Below are 18,072 nucleotides of genomic sequence, written 5' to 3'. Positions count from 1 at the left end.
AGAGGAAGAGTGGGGAGGATTAGGGACCAAAAAGGAGATCTTCTTGTGGAAGCAGAGAGCATGGCTGAGGGACTAAATGAGTGCTTTGCATCTGTCTTCATGAAAGAAGAGGATGCTCCAATGTCACAGTAAAGGAGGATGTAGTAGAGATATTGGATAGGATAAAAATAGATAAAGAGGAGGTACTTAATAGGTTGGCAGTACTCAAAGTAGAAAAGTCACCCAGTCTGGGTGGGATGCATCCTAGGTTACTGAGGGAAGCAAAGGTAGAAATTGCAGAGGCTCTGGCCACTATCTTCCAATCCTCACTAGATATGGGGATGGTGCCAGAGAACTGTAGGATTGCAAATGTTACACCCCTGTTCAAAAAAGTGGAGAGGAATAAATCTGACAATTACAGGCCAGTCAGTCTAATGTCGGCGCTTTGGAAACTTTTAGACAATAATCCGGAACAAAAATAATTAGCACTTGAAAAATTATGGGTTAATTAATGAAAGCAAGCACAGATTTGTTAAAGGCAAAGCGAGTTTGACTAACTTGATTGAGTTCTTCGATGAATTAACAGAGAATTGATGAGGGTAGTGTGATTGATGTGTTTATGGACTTTGAAAAGGCATTTGATAAAGTACCACATAATAGACTTGTTAGTAAAATTGAAGACCATGGGATTAAAGGGGCAGTGGCAGCATGGATACGAAATTGCCTAAGGGACAGAAACCAGAGTGTAGTGGTAAACGGTTGTTTTTCAGACTGGAGGGAGGTATACAGTGGTGTTCCGTGGGGGTCGGTATTAAGACCACTGCTCTTTTTGATATATGTTAATGACCTAGACTTGAGCGTGCAGGACATATAATTTCAAAGTTTGCAGATGACACGAAACTTGGAAATGTAGTAAACAATGAGGAAGATAGTAATAGACTTCAGGAGGACATAGACAGATTGGTGAGATGGGCAGACACATGGCAGATGAAATTTAACGCTGAAGTACAAAGCGCATTGCTGTCAGAGTGGATCGTGAACCGAGTGAGAGCTTGAGAATTTGGTGAGAGTGGGAATTAGGCATAGAGGGGGAAGGAGGTGCTAATTTTTTTTTTAAAAGCCATAAAAACCCAAAACAGACTAAAAAGTAATTATCTATAAATAAATATAGTGTATGATATGGCAGAGCAGGTTGTGTGTCTGGACTGCAGTACATGGGAGTTTGTGGACAGCGAGAATGTCCCAAGTGAACACATTTGCAGTAGATGACTCTGCCTCGAATCTCTCCAGCTCAGAGTCATTGAGCTGGAGTGCGAGTTGGAGACACTCCGACACATAAGGGAGGGGGAGGAGTATCTGGACAGTTTACTCCAGATCTCGGTCACACCTCGTAGAGAGATACAGGATCAGAATGGGGTTGGTGTGACCGATAGTGTACAGAGTAAGGGGAACCCAGGTGAGATAGAGAACGAGGATCCTCAGAAACTGATCCTATCCAACAGGTACAATGTACTTGCTACTTGTGAGGATAAGGATAAAGACTGTCGGAAGGACAGGAGCAGGAGGCTGTCCAAAGGGAGGATGAGGGGAAGTGTGATGATGTAGTTGTAGGGGATTGAATAATTTGGGGGACAGATAGCATCCTTTGTAAGCAGGATCGAGAGTCCCATATGGTATGTTGCCTGTCTGGTGCCAGGGTGAACCGACTTGAAGGGATATTGGAGAGGGAGGGGGAGGATCCAGTCATTGTGGTCCATATTGGGATTAACAACACAGGAAAGAGTAGGTAGAGGTCCTGTTCAGAGAGTACCAGGAGCTAGGAGTTGAATTAAAAAACAGGACCTCAAGGATTATTCTCTGGATTATTATCCAAGCCACATGCAAATTGGTGTAGGGATAAGCAGGTTTGGGAGGTGAATACATAGCTGAAGGAGTGGTGTGGGAAAGAGGGGTTCCATTTCATGGGACTTTGGTACCCATTACTGGGACAGGGAGGAACTGTACCGTTGGGACGGGCTCCACCTGAACTGGGCTGGGACCAGGATCCTAGCGAAAGGATAAATAAGGTGGGGGTCACAAGGACGTTAAACTAGTAAATGGAGGGTTCAGGTGGAAAAGGTAGTATAAATAATAATTCTAAAACAAATGAAAAGGAAGAGAATAGGGTGATAGTCAGAAATTATGCTTTAGGCACTATAGGTAAAGGGAAAACTAAAAGATGTATAGTAATTAAATCAGGAGAGAGAAATAAGAAATGTGTGAGAAAAATAGCATTGGAGCAGAAGGACAGGTTAGGGTGTGTGGCCCAAACAAGGGGTCCATATACAAATGCACAGAGTATAAGGAACAAATTGAATGAATTGCGGGTGCAAATTCAACCTAGAGGGTACGACATGGCTGCAAGAAGGTCAGGACCGGGAACTGAATATACCAGGTTATAAAGTGTACAGGAAGGATAGGGAAACTGGTACAGGGGGAGGAGTAGCCTTAGTGATTAAGGATGAAATTGCTTCAATGATAAGAGAGGATATAACGAGAGGTAAGCAGACAGTGGAGACTTTATGGGTAGAATTAAGAAATAGAAAAGGATTTAAGACTGTAATGGGAATTGTGTACGAGCCCCCTGGTAGCAGCAGTGAAGTGAGAGAATGTATAAATGCAGAGATTAGACAAGCATGTAGCAAAGACAGTGTGGTTTTAATGGGGGATTTTAACTTTTATATAGATTGGGATAAGCAGACGGGCTCATGTCAGAAAGGCAGTGAATTTCTTGAGTGTGTTCAGGATAGCTTTCTGCAACAATATGTCCTGGATCCAACTCGGGGCAGGCCATATTAGATTTAATAATGAGTAATGAGCCAGATTTAGTTAACAGCCTAATAGTGCGTGAACATTTATTTAACAGCGACCATAATATGATCGAGTTCAACCTTATGTTTGAAAGGGAGAAATCTGTAACAGCTACTAAGATTCTAAATTTAGGTAAGGCCGATTTCAACGGGATGAGGCAGAGACTGCCCACAGTAAACTGGGCAAATCTGTTAATGGGTAAAATGACAGAAGATCAGTGGGAGGTGTTCAAAAAAGTATTTGATGTGACACAGAACCAATTTATACCCCTAAGGGGCAAGAGCTCGACTTGTCAAAAAAAAACAGCCATGGACGACAAAAGAGGAAAGGGACAACACAAAACTAAAAGAAAAAGCATAGAAAAATGCAAAAAATAGCACAGATCCTGGTTACTGGGAGAGATAGAAAGAACAGCAAAGGGTGACAAAACAGATAGTTAGAGCTGCAAAAAGGGAGAATGAAAAGAAACTTGCAAGGGATATCAAAATCAACAGAAAAATTTTTACAATTATATTAGGAAAAAGAGGGTGGTCAAGAGCAATGTGGGCTCCTTAAAAACTGATAATGGTGATATTGTAAATGAAAATAAGGAAATGGTGGACATATTAAATAATTAGTTTGCCTCAGTATTTACAGTAGAGTAAGAGGATAGCTTGCCGTTCTCCCAAGGAAACTAATTTTGAATCAGGGATGGGGACACACAGTAATTAACATCAGCAAATTAACAGTAATGAAGAAAATAATGGCACTAAAGAGGTTTCCATCCCAGGGTTTTAAAGGGAGTAGGTGAGAATATTGTAGATGCCCTAACTATAATCTTCCAAAGTTCTCTCAATTCAGGAACCGTTCCTTTAGATTGGAAAATTTCACATGTCACTCCATTATTTGAGAAAGGTGATAGAGGGAAACCACAGAATTATGGACCAGTCAGCCTAACATCTGTTGTCGGGAAATTACTAGAGTCTATAATTAAGGATAGAGCGACTGAACACCTTGAAAATTTTCAGCTGATCAGAGAGAGCCAGCATGGATTTGTAAAGGGTAGGTCATGCCTGACGAACCTGATTGAATTTTTGAAGAGGTGACTAAAGTAGTGGACAGGGGAATGCTATGGATGTTGTTTATATGGACTTCCAGAAGGCATTCGATAAAGTCCCTCATAAGAGACTGTCAGCTAAAGTTGAAGCTCATGGAATTAAGGGCAAATTATTGACCTGGTTAGGAAATTAGCTGAGCGGCAGGAGACGGAGAGTAGGGATAATGGGCAGGTATTCAAATTGATGTGACTAGTGGTGTCCCACAGGGATCTGTGTTGGGGCCTCAACTATTCACTATATTCATTAACGACTTAGATGACGGGATAGAGAGCCACATATCCAAATTTGCCAATGACACAAAGATAGGCAGCATTGTAAGCAGCGTAGATGGAAGCATAAAATTACAGAGATATTAATAGATTAAGTGAATGGGCAAAACTATGGCAAATGGATTTCAATGTAGGCAAGTGTGAGATCATCCACTTTGGACCAAAAAGTATAGATCAGAGTACTTTATAAATGGTGAAAAGCTTCAGACAGTGGAGGTCCATGTACACAGATCATTAAAATGTCATGGACAGGTGCAGAAAATAATCAAAAAGACTAATCGAATGCTGGCCTTTGTATCTAGAGGAGTAGAATACAAGGGGGTAGAACTTATGCTACAGCTATACAAAGTCCTGTTTGACCACACCTGGAGTACTGTATTCAGTTCTGGGCACCGCATCTTAGGAAGGAATATAAATTGTCCTTGGAGGGAATGCAACGTAGATTTACTAGAATGACACCTGGACCCCAAGGGTTAAATTACGAAGAGAGATTACACAAACTAGGGTTGTATTCCCTGGAATTTAGAAGATTAAGGGGTGATATGATGGAAGTTTTCAAGATATTAAGGGGAACTGATAGGGTAGATAGAGAGAAACTATTTCTGCTGGTTGGGGAGTCTAGGACGAGGGGACATAGTCTAAAAATTAGAGCCAGGACTTTCAGGAGTGAAGTTAGGAAACACTTCTACATACAAAGGGTGGTAGAAGTTTGGAACTCTCTTCCGCATACGGCAGTTGATGCTACTTAATTGTTAATTTTAAATCTGAGAATGATAGATTTGTTAACTAACGGAATGAAGGGATATAGGGCTAGGATATACGGTGGGTATTTGGAGTTAGATCACAGATCAGCCATGATCTCATTGAATGGTAGGACGGGCTCGAGGGGCTAAATGGCCTACTCTTGTTCCTGTGTTCCTATGTTACTAGAAATGTGAAGTCCTACATCCTGATTAGGTGACCAGAATTGAACACGATACTCCAAATAGAGTCTGACTGCAGCAACAGTACATTTAAAAAAAAACTGCATTCTATCCCTCTATCTCATTAATTTTAATTTGCTTCAAGGAAAAATTTGCAGTATTTGTCCAGGTAATTGCCAATAAGCTGAACAGTGACACATTAATATAATATTTGGTTCCTGAGCAAAGGCAAAAATTACAGGACTATCACTAGGGGGGTAATTTTAGCCCGGAGCTGGGAAGGGGTCGGGGGGGTCGAATTGAGGATGGGAATCCCAGTAGTACGGGTTTCCTGGATGTCTTTACGACGATTTTGACGTAACGTCGTCTTTAATTTATTTTTTGACGGCTGGTCTCAGTCAGACGGGAGAAGAACAAGGAAAAGGTAAGTGTTCAGTTAAGTCTTAGACTGGATGGATGGGGGAGGGGTCAGGGTGTGAGGGGGGGCTAAGGGGCATCGGGTGGCATGGGGGCATTGACAGGCATGGGGGTCACGGGGGGTGTTAGTCATCGGAGGTCAGTCATCGGAAGTCAGTCATCGGGGGGGTCAGTCATCGGGGGTTCAGTCATTGGGGGAGTTAGTTAACGGAGGGGAGTTAGTCAGCTGGGGGGGGAGTCAGTCATTGGGGGGAGTTAGTCATCGGGGGTGGTCAGTCATTGTGGGAGGAATTAGTCATCGAGGGGGGTCAGTCATCGAGGGGCAGTTACTCATCGGAGGGGCGGTTAGTCATCGGGAGGGGGATTGGGGGTCATCGGGAGGGGGATCAGGGGTCATTTGGGGGATCGGGGTCAGTCACTGGGGGGTGTCAGTCACCGAGGGAGGAGGTCGGGATTAGGGGTCATCGGGGGGTCGCGATCATTGCCGGGGGGGGGGGGGGGGTCGCGATTGTTGGGGGGGGTCACGATCATTGGGGGGGCATTGGCGATCTTTGGGGAGGTCGCTGCAGGTAGGCTTGTTGGGCCTGGGGGAAGCACTCCTTCTCCTCCGGGCCCACAAGCAGTGCTATAAAGTTTCGGGCCTTCTCGCCTCCTCTCACGTGGCGTGAATGAGAAGGCCCGGGAATCCCGGCCCCCAGGGGCTAAAATCACAAAACCTGAAAAAATGGAGGCCTGCAGCCTCCTTGGAAGGTTTTAGTGACCAACCCGCCTCGTGAGAGTGGGTTGGTTGCCTACCCCTCGACCCACCCCCGTGAAAACCAGAAATAGGCGGGTTGGGGGCGTGTTTGTAATTGTTGCAATTTTTAATGCCCCCCTGCCCCAACCCACCCGTATTTCCAGGCTAAAATCATGCTTTTGGTGTTTTAAGACTGTAGCAGTGCCATTTTTACCTGTGTCCAGAAGTTTGTTTTTTAAATCCGCTATCTGTTTACTGAAATTGATAAGTCACAATTTTTCAAATGTCAGTGTTATTTATCCAGTGTTTAAGTGTAGCGTTCACGAATAATGGCAACTCGCACCGTACGCAGTGAGTTATTATGATCTGGGATGCACTGTCTGAAAGGGTGGTGGAAGCAGATTCAATAATAACTTTCAAAAAGGAATTCGATAAATACTTGAAGGGGAAAAATTTTCAGGGCTATGGGGAGACAGCAGGGAAGTGGGACTAATTGTACAGCTCTTTCAAAGAGCCGGTGCAGGCACAATGGGCTGAATGGCCTCTTACTGTGCTGTACCATTCTATAATTCTTTGGTTAAATCACCCTCTGTTAATCCACACTGTTCTTATGTTAAAACTAAAACCCGCACATTATGGGGCGACATTTTTGTCTCTCTGCCAACCCGTTTCTCAGCATGAATGGGGTGGTAGCGAGATGTAAACAGTAAAAATAAACTTACAGCTGACCAACAGCCTGAGGCCCGTCCAATGCGATTGTCAAGAGGGCCTCGATTTAAGCAGCCAGCGCTCCCTTGGAAAGCAGGTGGGAACCTCATCATTCCATGTAAAATGGGGTCCAATGACATCTTTAGGGTTCTGATGCCATTTTCATTGTCAGCAGCGAGGTGCCTGTTCAGTGGTAAAGCATTCCACTATCCATGGGAATACAGGGCAGGAAATGGCCAGGTCCAACATAAGTTAAAGGGAGCGCTGGAAGCTGGTCTGGGGATTTTATTAATTCATTGACTGGGCAATTTTGAGCCTTCAGGATTTTTTGAATTGCACTCCATGCTCCTTCTGCAAAGTCCTCAGCTCCTTAAATTATGTCCTCCACGGTTTCCCCCTCGATCTGTCCGGCCCTCCCCTTTAAGACAAGAATCCACCTCCAAGTATTTTGAATGTTTTCTCCCCTTGGCTTATTCTTCTGACATCAGTGATCAGTCTCATCACTCTGCACCAGTTCCAGGGCTTGAATGTTTTCTTTGTGCCTTGGTTATCAGAACTGAATGCAGTATTCAAGATCTGAGCTGACCGGGGCATTATACAGCTTCAGCAGGACGTCCTCAGACTTAAACTCTACTAATTAATCACTACAGCTCAGCATTCTGTTTCCATCGTTCATTGCTGCTCTACAATGATAGACCATGGTCATATTTCAATCCAATACCACGCCCAGATATCTTTCAGTTAGTTCAACGCCATTTATTAAATAACCATGGCCCCCATTTTTTCTTCCACTGTTGAAGACCTCGCACGTATCTGTATTGAATTCTATGTGGCATAATTCTGCTCAATTGCAAATATTGCCTAGGTCTTTCTGCAATTCTTTAGCTGCTTCAATTGACTCTGTTGTCCCCTCCCCACCCCAACCCCCAGTTTAGTGTCACCTGTGAATCTGACCAACTTACATTGTGTTTCTGAATCCAGGTCGTTGTCAACCTATTGCTCTTTTATTATGCAGAAAAGAAAACAGCAGTTGTCCAAAGCTAACAGAATATATGGGGGAAGACAATCCATAGGGTGGTGGGAGGGGGCAAAACCCAGCTGGGATGTGCCCACTCTGGACCTTCACTGTTGACCCTACCAAAGCTCCAAGGGGAGGACTCTTGATTTGCTTCCAAATAGCAGTGGCTTACACCACCTGGGAAACATATCAAGGGTACCTGCCTGCCCCCAGAGAAAAGAAAATCAGCCATCTCAGCCTGGTCTGGGGGGGTGGGGGGAATGAGGGAAGGGTCTAGGACTCTGCACAAAAGTGATACAGTGTGCCTCCATTATGAGTAATGAATTTAAAACAACTTAAAAATGTCTTCATTTTTTTTCTTCAGAGCCCAGGCCATGATTCAGGCCTGTACCCGCAGGTGGGGCTCACATAAGCTGGTTGACAGCCTGGTGTGCCTGGTCTCTTCAGGCGTACCAACCATCAGCCATAGCGCCATTGACATTATGCTCAAGGCGATTTTTGTCTCGCTACTGCCCTGTTTATGCCTCAAAATGTGGCAGTAGTCAGATGAAAATCATGTGGAGAACAACCACCAAGTTACTGCTGGTTGTCCACCTGTTCTGATTCTTGGGAGATCCCTGCACCATTTTTGTCTTTACCCATGCTTTGGTGCCAGTCCCTCATCCTGCCCACTGTAGGTGGTGCAAGTCAAGAGGGGCCTTTCTGGTACTTGAAGGGACCCTCAGCTGCCCTCAAGTAAAATGCTAGAAAGTTTTGGGAGACATTTTGCATGTATTACTTTTGCTACTTAGACCACTTCTGAGTGCTTGTAGTGCTTACCGAATGATCTGAACTCTTAAGAAACAACGCACTTTTTTGTCACAGAGGTCCTTCTGGCAATTTTACTGTGGCAGGAGGAGGATGAGCAGCAGGAGGAGGAAGGAGCAAACTCAAGGAGGCATGCTCGCAGGAATCCTTAACCTCCTGACAGATTTCATAGACCCAGGACAACATACCTGAGGAGCAGCGCATAAGGAGGCTTTGCTTCTCTAGGGAGGCAGTGACAGAGTTGTGTCACCTATTGCCAACTGTGACAGCTAGCACAGCATTACCTGTTACAATCAACGTCACCGCTGCCCTCAACTTTCTTTGTCTTCAGCTCCTTCCAGGCTGCCAGAGGGGATATCAGTAACATCAGTCAGTATTCAGTTTATGCTTGCATTAAGTATGTGACTGATGCCATGTTTGCTAGAGCAAGCACTTTCATCACTTTCCCCATGGACACCCGGAAGCAGCAGGATAGGGCTCTGGGGTTCACACGGATTGAAAGCTTCCCCTCAAGTCCTGGGCCTAATTGACTGCACCCACAACGCCCTGTGGGCTCTTTAACACGGTGCCACTGCCTTGATGATTCAAAAGAGCTTCTGGTCCTTTAATGTACAACTGGTGCGTGATAACCAGCAGTGCGTCACACAGGTCTCTGACCACTTTCCTGGTAGCTTTAATGATGCTTTTACATTGCAGCAATCCTCCATTTCCCCCACTCTTTTCCCCTGCACAGCAAATAGCTGCCTGACACTCTTTGTGGGCTGTATTGTGGGAAGCCACCAGGTGCTGGGCAGGCCTGGTAGCTTCCTGCATTACAGCCCACAAAGAATGTCTCATATGATTGTGATTTGCTGCATGCTGTATAACTTTGCTCTGCAACAGGGCTAACACCCGGAACTACCTTTAGATGAGGACTTTTAGCATGATGAGGGAGATAATATTGAGCATGGTGAGGAAGTGGGAGATCTCCAACACTTGCCTGCCGCCAGAGCTCGTGATACAGCTCATTAAAGAGCGCTTCAGCTGAACAATCCCTGCTCCCCTGCATTAACAGTCATGTCCAACATCCCTCCTAATCCTTCTACCCTCAAATAAACTGTATCGGCCCAACACTGATATTCATGTCAATTAACATTCTAGGGTCACCAGCTACTACACAAACATTCTCGGCACACAAAAGTTTTCCAAAAGGGTTATAATTTTAGAGTCCTATACAAATGCGTAACACTAATTATCAGCCTAGCGCCTGTCTTAAGTGTTCTCTTACCTAGTCTAGTGCTCCTATGAGGTGGTCCCCCAGTGACTGTAACTTGAGAGGTAGAAGGCTGCTGCGGCTCAATCAAGAACTTTTGAGCTGCTCGTGATGGACAACCTCTAGGAGCTCGGGCCTGAGAGGGCCTGGCTGTAGACAGCAGCAATTCGACGGGCGCTGGGGCAATCTGGCCCAGCTGGTTTTCTGGCACCAGGGCAGGCACTGGTTGGGGGGGGGGGGGGGGGTGAGGGGCCCATATGCACTGTCATCCCGAGAGATGGCAGTACGTTGACTTCCCACTGTACGATCGCCCCTGTTATCGGGCTGCGACTCAGCACTCCCACTGATGCGCGGGACAGCGGACTGTTGCAGATCCATAATCCGACTGAAGCCCCTATCCATGCGGTTTCCTGGACTGTTGAAGATAGTGGAGCTCAGAACCTGCATCGGGCCAGTACGAGTTTCCCTGAGAACGGCTTTTACTGCTGCCACAGACTCCTGCAGGGAGGGCCCAACGGCAATGCTTATTGAGGTCGAGCTCCATGGTTGCCTGCAGAGTGTCGATGCTGTGCACCAGAACCCCACACGAGTTGGTAGTGGATACCAGAGGACACTCTCCAGAATGTTTTGGAAGTTCCCTGGCAGGCAGTCCAATGCAATAAACAATTGCTGATGCACAAAAAAGCCTCTTTAAAAGCTGGGCCCCTGAAGTCTGAATCTCTATACTCTTCAGCAGAGCTAGTACACAAGCCATCTTCTGGTGAGCTGTTTACTGGGCCGTCCTTTCCACCGGCATTTGATGCTGATCACATTTGCTTGGTGAATTACCCATTGCAGACCCCTCTAGCTCTATCTTAGCAGGGTGCAAATTTTTTTTCTTCTTGCTCTTGGAAGGGTGAGAGCAAGCATCTTCAGCAGGGTTCATTCCCCTCAGTCAGTGTTGCTGCAAGGCCTGAGATGTCTAATGGATCTAGAAAATCGGGAGAGGGATAAGAGTTAGCATCTAGTAGGCAGATGAGTGCCAGCGCAATGCATCACCAGATTGTCATGTTGAGTGTGTGAGCGAGAGTTAAGTAGAAAGAAATAAGCAAAGGAAGATTCCCAAACACGCTGCTGTGTATGGCTTCCAATCTGGTCATCTCTAATGCTTTCTCTCCCAATGGTGGCCATGACCTCCATTGGTGTCAGGATATATATAGAGGCAAGGACTCCTCCTGCTCTTTGGTACTCTCCCTTCTGTTGTACGACAACATCGCCTGCAAAAAGAGTGGAAGTGGGTTCGCATGTGCCCCGTTGAAGGATTTTCAAGTTGATTGAGGCAGCTTAGCATAGTGTGTCTGAAGAGAGGGAGAAGCAACGAGTGTGGCCAGGAGAGGCAAGTAATTGTGAGGGCAGTAGGAGGTTTTGAAGGTGTGAGTACAATTAGAAGGAGGTGCATTGAAGTGTCCCATTCTGATTGGAGGACAGGCATGGGAAGGTGAAGATTGATAGTGTTGGGGCTAAAGTAGGGTGGTGCAGGTCTATGTAGGGAGTAAGAGAGATGTGAAGGGGAGTATTACCTTGACAGTCCTGGTCAGGTCATTAAATTTCTTCCTTCACCGCAGCCAGTTCCTGGGAACAATTGACTTGCTCTGTTACTTCTCTCCATTGCTGCTAAGCCATTTGTCTGGGCATCTGTCATCCATTGGAGGGAAGGAACACCTCCTTCTTGTTGCTGACTATGAGCACCTCCATGGACGCATCAGAGAATCTGGGGACCCTGGATGAAGTCATGCCTAGTCATCTCTAATGCTCTCTCTGCCAATGACGGCCACTTCCTCCATAGGTGTCAGGATATGTATAGAGTTAGGGCATCCTTATTTCTGCAGCAGCAGGTGAGGTTCCAATTTACCATGCTACACACCCATCCAAAACCTGCCGTGAGTTAAAACCGGGGTCCCAGGTCTGACTTGGAGTTCAGAATTCACTTTTGGTTCCTATCCCCCACTCCCTTGCAGAGTTATGCAGGAGTTGTTCATGCTTAGCCCCTAACAAAGCCATAACAAGCAAAAATGTGTGTCTTGGATAAAAAATAGCTAATTTTCTTGAATCCATTTTTGGACAGGACCAAATGTCAGAACAGAAATAAAAAACAATGAAGAGTTAATGATTTCTATCAGTATCGCATCTCTGGCTATTCAGAAAATTGTGTGAGTCAAAAATATTCCATAGTTCTGCAAAATATCTTCAGTTCTACTTCACAAGATTTGTTATGCTTTGAAAATTGCTGCCCCATTATAAAAATTGTTACTCTTTTTATTTATTCCCCACCTCCCAGTCTTGCATTCCTAAGTCCCAGATAACATTTTGTGATCAAGAGCACACCTTTCCCAGGACTGTGCCAATACTATGCAATAACTATATTCTGTGCAGTAGTCAAGATTTGCATGGGCTGATTTGCCCTTTGAACATCACTACTACCGAAAAGAAATTCCTCGTCTTCACTTTTCAGCAACCCACCTTGTAGGGGATCACAGGTACAGATTCATGGAAATCTTCCAGGGACACTCAACACTTAAAAGGTTAATATTTTGCATCAGTTAACAGATCTAATTAGAATCACTCTTGTTTCCTGTATGTTGGCTTGTTTTGCAATGAATGATTTTGATTATGTGAAGTGGTTCTATTGATAATCTCATGGATTATTAACAGAATTTTTAAAAAAACACCCTATTTCTTGGTTTTCTATAGTTGAGACTATATCTGGATAACAGCTGGTAAAATTTAGGAAGGCATTGCATGGAAACATATGCAATGAATTTCTGTGTTGCCTAACTCCTAAGGCAACTGTTTATAATATTTTCTTCAATGCCACACTTTAAGTTATAAAATAAATGGTCTTGGCACCATCATTGCATGTTTGACACACAATAGAATAGATCATCAAATACAGTAGAAGAAGCAGTGAAGTACTTATGGAGGTAACTGTACTCCATCACAGGGCTTTGATCATGCCAATTGTAATCTGTGGATGTTATGTGTTCCACAAATTACTAACTGTGCACATATTAAGATGGGACATCAATTCAGATGAAGGAGGACCTCTGGCCCATTTGATCTCATCCTTCCAGAATGCCAATCCTTAATGCCTTCCTACTACACTTGTTCATCTGAACAAGCAGACAAGACCTGAGGTTAGCATTTCATCCCGAGTACCACATCTCTGATGATGCAGCACTCCTTTTGCACTGGAGTTCAGCTGAGACGTTGTATTTAATTATTGGAATGGGGCTTGAACGCCAATGTTCTGACCCAGAGGCGAAAGTGCTACCAATTGACCCAAGCTGACGCTCATAACTGAATGCACCGTCTTTCCTTTCGAGAAAACCTTCCTTTAGCTATCAATACGTTAGAATTATAGAAACATTGAATGTTACAGCATGGAAATAGGCGATATCCCATCAAGGCTGTATCTCTATTTTTGTGCACGTAAACCACCTCATCTAATCCCACTCTCCAGCTCGCTGCTCATCCCCCTTTAATAATCTATTTTTCGAGCAACGATTCTTTATGAAAAGAGTTTCAGAATTCTGCTTGAACAATGGGTTGTGGCAGAGAATTCCACATCCTAATCCCTCTCTTGGTAAAGAATTTTTTTTCTAATCTCCCATTTAATTATCAAGGATTTGGTGTTACCCACAAATGCCAGAAACCGATTAGTGTTGTATTTTCATGCAAAATTAGGATCGAATTGAAATATAATCCAAATTAATTGTTTATAAATTCCATACCTTTGGCTCGGTTGGAGAAGGCACTAATCAGAATCATTGCTGTCATCTCTGGCAACCCAAATTTAAATCCAGATTAAGGAAGCAGGTGAACATATCCTTTCTCCAATGGCTGGGAACTATTACAAATTACTAGAGGACCCTAGCGATATATTAGAGAACACCATAAAGTTGCAGCAACTCACTTAGCAATGTCATCTCTGACAAGCCCAAGACTGTCAGTGGGAATCATGAAAGCCATCAACCGGAACAACAGTGGAAAAGAAAAACCATTACTGAACTTAAACTTGAGGTTATATCATTGAGCGCCATGCAGGTCAATGCAGTATCACTGATGATCTATGTGATACATAACCTAGGAGTGTTTACTACTGTCTTGGTCTCTATATACAGTGTGAAAAAAATGTACCTTTTCCCAGATCAGTCATGTTTCATCTTGACCTTTACACTCCTTGATTCTCTGATGATTTCACTTACATTTAAAGTGGAGCGTTGTTACCAAGATTCTTGCTAAAATTGACAGCAACGTAAAGGAGTATGATTTCCTATATCATTTTTTTTCATGTCCATTTTTAGCATGCTTTTGTTTAAACAGTGAGTGTTGGTGACATTGGAGGAAGTTTTCCTCTGTTTGCTTTTTGTAGCAAAAATGTAAACACCAGCATATTTATGAATTCACTAGAAACAGTGGAACTTTCCCTCATCATTGGTCAATAATTTGGAAATGCCCAGCAGGACAAAAGAAGAGCTATGTTAACATCAATAAAGGTAACGATTAAAGTCAGGAATTTAATAAAGTTACCACTTCAGCAGTTCATATTAGTTCAGCTTCCTTGTACTGATAACCTCAATAACTCTCTAAACCAATTCCTCACATAACGCAATCACCCTCATTGGCACCTTGTATAGACCAGTGTTGTTCAATACATTAGCCACTAGCCACATGCGGCTAATTGGGAATTGAGCTATGGCTAATTGTATTTCTGATTAGTAAATAAAAGATGGGTAATAGACACAGTCGTTGGGCATGTGATCTCAATACTCATATTCACATGGCGTATGCATGTGAACTTTAACCTTTCTGTGCGTTTGTTGGTAAAAGGGAATGATGAAAACTAGTGTGTGCAAGTGCTTTTTGATTGTTGTGATTGATTTACTTCCTTGGTTACTGAATGGTGGTATATGTTTGTGAAGTAAATATACACATATAAAGTACATTTACCTGTATTGTGTGAGTGCATGTAAGGCATTTTCTACTAAAATTAGTGCATGTGGCTAAAATGGTGTCATTATAGCCAGATCTGTGACTAGTCAGCAATTTCTATTGGACAACACAGATATAGACCAAGCTAGATAGAAAGAAAGACGTGCATTTATATAGTGCCTTTCATGACCTCAGAACATCCCAAAACCCTTTACAGCCAATTAAGTACTTTTGTAGTGTGGTCACTCTTGTAATGTAGGAAACGTGGCAGACAATTTGTGCACAGTAAGGTCCCACAAACAGCAATGAGTTAACGACCAGAAAATCTGCTTTAGTGATGATATTGGTTGAGGGATAAATATTGACTAGGACATCAGGGAGAACTCCCCTGCTTTGCTACGGGGATCATTTACATCCACCTGAGAGGGCAGACTGGGCCTTGGTTTAACGTCTCACCTGAAAGACGGCACCATCGACAGTGCAGCACTCCCTCGGTACTGCACTGGAGTGTCAGCGTGGATTGACCGCCCTGTAGTGGAGCTTGAACCCACAACCTTCTGAATCTGAGGCGAGAGTGCTACCGCTGAGCCTCGGCTGACATGGCAGATACAGAATAAATCTTTCTCTACAATACCCTAACAATGCGCTCTCGCCCCTATTACACCAGTGCGACATTTCCATTTCCCACAGCAGCCATCTGTGTGAATGACAATTTAATGTCAACTTAGAGCTGAATTAGGAACAGTTTTAATGCTGTGTACTTAGCCCACTAAGATCTGGGCTGAGACTGCAATGGTTTGTGGAAACGTATTGTTAGAAATAAAATAATTTTTCAAAAAAGTATTTGTTTGCAACAAATTCTAACTTGTTGCATTTTCAGGCTCCGATAAAAGAAAAGACTCTTGCAATGAAACGGATTTTAGAAATGTTACAATGGAATTTTAATAATTTATGAAACGGCAGCTGTTCAACAGTTAATAAAATGCACACATCAATTATCTTATTTGGGCCTTGGGAAAATAATTCCTGCTTATATGGATTGTGTTTCTTAAATTTATTCTTGAATATAGTTTACCTGCTATGCCCCTTGAGGTTAACAATGATAGCTGCTGTCATAGATTTTTTGTTTTTAATAGGACTTTTTTTAATCACAGGTATGACAAGACAACTCGGTAGATCTAATTTAACTGCACTGATAACTGGCACTTTGTCTCCTCCTGCATGTTTCCTGATGTGTATCTTTTTTGTTGGTTTGTTTTACGATTTTGTTTCACTAACTGAATTTGTTCCTTTTACAACAACATTTGCTGAAATTGCTGCTTGTAGACTTGACTACGTCGCACAACTTTGAATTGGAGCTCGTTGGGGAGCATTGTGGCACAGTCTCTTTTTTTATACCTCTAGGTTCTGGTTCAATCTGTTCCAGACTGAAGGAAGAAAGTCTCCCTTCTCAGATGGCTGTAAAGTCCCAGGAGAGAAGTGTTTAAGGGAGTCTGAACCCAGTGGGCAATCTCAATCCATTTCCCCGTGTAATATTTAACCTACAGCTGAGAGTGTGGAGTATTGAATAGTGCTGCCTGCGTTGCATTAGTTCGGTTATAATAGCTTTACTCCAAACACCAGTGTGCAATTATGCAAATGTAGACAGGCACCCCACCCCCCCGACCCCCCCACCCTCATGTTTGGGAGGAAGCCAGAGTATCAGGCTGTGCAGCCAACATAACCTGGTCAAGGGCATTACTGAATGGTTCATCACTTCCCATCCTAAATGGTTGGCCTCACGCCAGTAAATAGCTCCTTTGCATGTCATGGTGCTTGTTGGAAGTTATGTGGAACTCAGGTGCTGAAATAATGTTATTCTTCTGTCAGACCACAGCCATGGTCTTGGTGGAGTCAACAGAGTTACTTGAATTTAATGACTTTGTTTTGGGATTTTTGGACTACATTTATGCCATTGCAAGCTAAAAGGTGGCAAGAACGTCCTAGTGTAATTGAGGCAAAGAACACAAAACTGCCCATAGTTTGGTGCAAATGGGTATTAAATTGGCAATCTCACTCAGCAAGGTTACATGGATGCTTGGTGCTAGCAATGGAAATGCCACAGGGGTGCTACTTTGAGATTGGGGTTCAGGCATATTCCTGTGGGAGAATACAGAAAGCTTTACTTTGCACTTAACCCAAGTTATACCCGATCAAGGAGTGGTTGAAGTGTCAAATCGTCGATGAATGGAACATTCATCGACGATATGACACTTCGGCTCCATTTTACAGACCAGGTTGCTTTGTGAACTTTCTACAGCTTCGAGTTACTCAATAATCTACGTTTGTGCTCCAAAAACCTGAAACTACCAGGCACTCTGTATTCCTAGCAGATTTAAATTGGGCTGATTCGGATTCAGAGAGACTTTGGAGCTCATCCCTGCCTATTACTTTGTTTAATAAACGCCTTCTGCCCCTTATCATTGCAATCAGAATTATGTGAGAGGGTGCATCGGCAAAACTCTTTTTATGACATTTGGGCATTTTTTTTTTACAACTCATTATTCTTCTTCACTGTCGAAGAATTTATGTTTGCATGTGATGATTAATTTTGATTCAATCATGTCAAGAATGATAGCTAATGTGAGAGGGTGATGACAGTGCATGAGTAAGGAATGGCAAGGATAAGAATTCCTTGGGGCAACAATTTAATGCCCAAGTCAAGGAAAGCTGTCAAAGATATCTATCTTAAATTATAAGACACAGTGCGATGCTGAATGAATGCCAGTTAAAAAAAAAATACATATTAAAATCAGAGCTCTGCAAGTACAGTTGGAATTAGTTTAAATTCAAGCGTATTGTAGTCTTCATTAGGCAGTTGCCTGCTGTAAAAACTATATTAATTGCTAAGGTGTGCTTTCATTCCATTGTCGGGTACCTTATCCAACATGACACACTTTTTTCTAGATCAAGGAAATTTAAAATTGGATTGAATTATATGAAAAAGATCCCACTGAAAATTAAAAATTCCATTGATCCAAAAAGGTGGTGTTACGAGACACTGCA

This window comes from Heptranchias perlo, chromosome 6 (genome assembly GCF_035084215.1).
Source record: "Heptranchias perlo isolate sHepPer1 chromosome 6, sHepPer1.hap1, whole genome shotgun sequence".
NCBI lineage: Eukaryota > Metazoa > Chordata > Chondrichthyes > Hexanchiformes > Hexanchidae > Heptranchias > Heptranchias perlo.
The sequence above is the reverse complement of the archived record's forward strand: the minus strand, read 5'-3'. Positions refer to the sequence as shown.